Raw genomic sequence first — 5,167 nt, 5'->3', positions numbered from 1 at the left:
TAATAATAATTTTATATATCTCATCTCATCTCATTATCTGTAGCCGCTTTATCCTGTTCTACAGGGTCGCAGGCAAGCTGGAGCCTATCCCAGCTGACTACGGGCGAAAGGCGGGGTACACCCTGGACAAGTCGCCAGGTCATCACAGAGCTGGCACATAGACACAGACAACCATTCACACTCACATTCACACCTACGGTCAATTTAGAGTCACCAGTTAACCTAACCTGCATGCTTCCTCTTCCTTTGGCAGGAAAATTCAGAAAGGCAGTGAGGTGAACAGCTGGCTGTGCTAACAGCCGACAGCAAAAGCTGGTTGTCCCAGCAACTTGGTACTGGGCTATATGGGCATAGACACAGACAACCATTCACACCTACGGTCAATTTAGAGTCGCCAGTTAACCTAACCTGCATGTCTTTGGACTGTGGTGAAACCGGAGCACCCGGAGGAAACCCATGCGGACATGGGGAGAACATGCAAACTCCGCACAGAAAGGCCGTCGCCAGCCACAGGGCTCAAACCCGGACCTTCTTGCTGTGAGGCGACAGCGCTAACCACAACACCACCGTGCGGCCTATATATATATATATATATATATATATATGTGTGTGTGTGTGTGTGTGTGTGTGTGTGTGTGTGTAGTCCGACAGACAGAGTTTACTGACAGAGGGCATGTCTTTGACATGCATAAAAAGTCCAAATTCTGAGATGCAAAAATATAATTTAAGATGAACAATTTATTAGCCAAGGACTGAACACTCATTAAGTCTTCATGGAACCTTGTGTTTGGTATATCATCGTTTGTTAGCATAGACTCATTCATCAATGAGTAATCCAATAAACAAAGGTTGTCAATGTTCACTCCACCACCCCTCACACTTTGTCTAGCAGGAATGCAGTCAGGAGCAGAGCAAATGTTTGGAACAGTAGCTGTCAGTCAGGGCAGCAGATGATGTACTCGAATACAGCCTCTGATGTGATCAATGGTTGATTTAATTGGAGCATCTTACAATTCCCAGAGCAACACAAGGATTATATACTACAGTAGATAGGCAAGGTATTGAGTTCCAACTCAACAGCTCAGCATGTGTAATGTACAGGACGGGGCGACCCTCCCCCTCCACCTGCTGGGACAAAACGGCCCCCAGCCCTCTGTCCGACGCATCCGTCTGCAACATAAAAGGGAGAGAGAAGTCAGGGGAGTGTAAAAGTGGCCCCCCACACAGTGCAGCCTTTACCTCAGAGAAAGCCCACTGGCACTGCTCCGTCCACTGGACCGGATCTGGCGCCCCCTTCTTAGTGAGGTCAGTCAGCGGGCTGGTGACGTCCGAATAATTAGGTATAAACCTACGATAGTAGCCAGCCAGCCCCAGGAACTGTCTCACCCCCTTTTTGGTCTTGGGCCTCGGGCAGGCCGCAATCGCTGCTGTCTTATTAATTTGGGGACGCACCTGCCCATTGCCCAAGTGGAAGCCCAGATACCGTACTTCCACCCGCCCAATCGCACACTTCTTCGGGTTGGCAGTGAGACCCGCCCACCTCAGCGACCTAAGGATGACCCTCAGGTGTTGCAGGTGCCGCTGCCAGTCATTACTATCAATGATAATATCATCCAGATAGGCGGCCGCATAGGTGGCGTGGGGCCGGAGGACCCTGTCCATCAGCCGCTGAAACGTAGCGGGCGCCCCAAACAGCCCAAACGGAAGTGTGACGAATTGGTGTAAGCCGAACGGTGTGGAAAAGGCCGTTTTCTCCCGGGATAATGGAGTCAAGGGGATCTGCCAATATCCCTTCGTCAAATCCAGTGTCGAGTAAAAGCGAGCCGTGCCTAGTCGATCGAGCAGCTCATCAATAAGAGGCATTGGGTACACGTCGAATTTAGACACCGCGTTGACTTTTCTATAGTCAACACAGAACCAGACCGACCCGTTGGCCTTGGGTACCAAGACCAACGGGCTGCTCCAGTCACTGTGGGACTCCTCGACGATGCCCATTTCGAGCATGGCCTGAAGTTCTTCCCGAACCACCTTTTTTTGTGTTCGGGTAGCCTATAAGGGCGGCTACACACTACCACCCCCGGGGGAGTCTCTATATGGTGTTCTATGAGGTTAGTGCGACCGGGCAGGGGCGAGAACACATCCGAAAATTCGGCCTGCAACTGGGCGACCTCCGTGAGTTGGGTCGGGGAGAGGTGGTCTCCACAGGGGACCGGAGAGGTACGTGATGCCAATGTCCATTTTTGAACCTCCGGCCCCAGCTCCGCCTTCTCCGGAACTACCGACACCAACGCCACAGGGACCTCCTCGTTCCAGAGTTTGAGCAGATTGAGGTGGTAGATCTGTAGTGCCCCCTCCCTGTCCATTCGCCTTACCTCATAGTCGACATCCCCGACTCGCCGTGTGACCTCAAAGGGTCCTTGCCACTTGGCGATTAATTTGGAGCTCGACGTGGGCAACAGGACGAGTACCTTATCTCCCGGAGTGAACTCTCTAAGGCGCATGCCCTTGTTGTACAGGCGGGCTTGCCGTTCCTGGGCCTGCCACAAATTCTCCTGAGTTAGGTGGGTGAGCGTGTGGAGTTTTGCACGCAGGTCCATAACGTACTGAATTTCATTTTTACTCTGTGAAGGTCCCTCCTCCCAATTTTCCCGCAGCACATCTAAGATGCCGCGCGGCTTACGCCCATATAATAATTCAAACGGGGAGAACCCCGTGGAGGCTTGGGGGACCTCTCGCACTGCAAATAACAAGGGTTCGAGCCATTTATCCCAGTTACGTGCGTCCTCACTTACGAATTTTTTAATTATATTCTTGAGGGTGCGATTGAACCGTTCAACTAAACCGTCCGTTTGTGGGTGATAAATGCTGGTGCGGATCGGCTTAATACCCAGTAGCCCATACAGTTCGCTCAGTGTTCGTGACATAAACGAGGTGCCTTGGTCAGTCAGAATCTCTTTCGGGATTCCAACCCGGGAGATGACGTGGAAGAGGGCCTCTGCAATACTGCGTGCTGAGATATTGCGAAGAGGCACCGCTTCTGGGTATCGCGTTGCATAGTCCACCAGAACCAATATAAAGCGGTACCCTCGTGTTGATCGATCTAATGGCCCGACGAGATCCATCCCAATTCTTTCGAACGGGGTCTCGATTAATGGTAGGGGGCGCAAGGGTGCTTTTGGAATGTCCGCTGGATTTACTAACTGGCATTCGCGGCACGCCGTACACCACTTACGGACGTCGCCGCGAATCCCCGGCCAATAGAATTGGGCCATTATCCGGGCTAGTGTCTTATCCTGCCCTAGGTGTCCAGCCATAGGATTAAAGTGAGCCGCCTGAAATACCAATTCCCGGCGGCTCTTTGGAATTAACAACTGTGTGACTCGCTCTTTCGTCTTAGTGTCCTGCGTCACTCGGTATAACCTATCCTTCATAATGGAAAAATAGGGGAAGGACGGGGTGGCGTTCGGCTGGAGCGTTTGACCATCGATTACTCTCACTTGGTCAAACGCATGTCGCAGAGTCTCGTCTCATGATTGTTCTAATGGGAAATCCGCGAGGGATTCCCCAACAGAAAGAGGAGGAGCCGGCGGCTCCTCACTCTGTCGTGGACATGACGTAGATGGCTCTGCGACCGCAGCTCCAGCCAAAGCGACACCGGGACCTCCCCCTGTCAAATGGCAGGACCCACTCTTTACTAGGCGCGTCATTAAACCCTGAAATCCCGGCCAATCAGTCCCCAAAATTAAAGAGTGGGTAAGGCGAGGATTAACCGCCGCCATCACTATAGATTTTTCCCCTCTGAAATATATGTGGACCGACACCAAAGGGTAGCTGTGAACATCCCCGTGTACACACAACACCTTCACCCCCTGTGCTCCCCCCAATGCCTCGTCTTGCACCAGGCTTTGGTGGATCGAGGTCTGATTGCAACCAGAATCCACCAACGCCTGATATGTAGCCCCTTGTACACTCACCGGTATGCGATACGCTCCGGCCCGATCGAGAGCAGCTTCTGGCGCGTCGGGGATCTGCACCACCGCGCCCACCTCCATTGCTGCGCACTGTGGTTGCAGGTGGCCCGGTTCCCTGCAGCGCCAGCAAACCGGCCCGGGCCTTCCCTCTACAGCTGTGCTCTGGGGCTCACTCACCTGAGGGGGGGGGGAGAGACAGACACAGAAGGGAGAAACGGTAGGGCACCACGGGTGCGGCGGGCCGGCTGGGGTGGAGCCAGCCCCCGCCTCCGTGGTGGGGGAATGGGGCGAGGATGGGACACAGAAGAGGGGGGAGAAAGAGAGAGAGAAGAGGAGAGAAGAGAAGACATCGTCGGCCGTCCTGCCGCCGGAACAGCCGCCAAATGATCCTCCGCCAGTCCTACGGCCTGATCCAGCGACGCCGGGCGGTGGCACTGGACCCACTCCGCGGTTCCGGCTGGTAAGCGGGCGATGAACTGCTCCAGCACCACCTGATCGATGATTCCCTTGGCGTCACGATCGTCGGCCCTCAGCCACCGCCAGCAGGCGTCCCGGAGCTGCTGGCCGAACGCGAACGGCTGGCCGACTTCCTCCAACCACAGCATGCGGAAGCGCTGGCACTGTTGTTCGAGCGTGCGCCCCACGCGCTGGAGGACGGCCCGGCGAAGGTCCGCGTAGGCCAGCCGGCAGTCGGCGGGGAGCTGTAGTGCGGCCAGCTGCGCCTCTCCCGTCAGGAGGGGGAGGAGGCACACTGCGCGCTGCTCCATCGGCCACCCCGAGGCTTCAGTGACCTGCTCGAACAAGGTGAGAAATGCCTCAGGGTTGTCCTGCGGGCCCATCTTGGATATGGTGAGGGGAGACGGGCCCGCAGCCGGGGCGCTGGTGGACCCCGCCGACGCGAGGAGATGCCGGAACACCTCGCGATCTTCCTGCTGGGCCAGCACCAGGGCTTCGAAGTGCCGCTCCTGCTCCTTTCAGAGCGTGACGAGTGCCTGGTGCTGGCTTTGCTGAGCCGTGGCGAGGGCGTGGACCAAGTCCGCGAACGGGGAGGATTCCATGGGGCTGCAAGGTTGGTGCTCCACCTTTGTCCCGGGTTTCAGCACCACTGTAGCGCTTTCGAAGTGTGGGTGGAGCACAGAGGATGGCAGGACAACGCTTTGGATGGAAGGCTTTTTATTTCTAAACTTTTCAGTCTA

Source organism: Neoarius graeffei, chromosome 21 (assembly GCF_027579695.1).
Source record: "Neoarius graeffei isolate fNeoGra1 chromosome 21, fNeoGra1.pri, whole genome shotgun sequence".
Taxonomy (NCBI): Eukaryota; Metazoa; Chordata; class Actinopteri; order Siluriformes; family Ariidae; genus Neoarius; species Neoarius graeffei.
The sequence above is the reverse complement of the archived record's forward strand: the minus strand, read 5'-3'. Positions refer to the sequence as shown.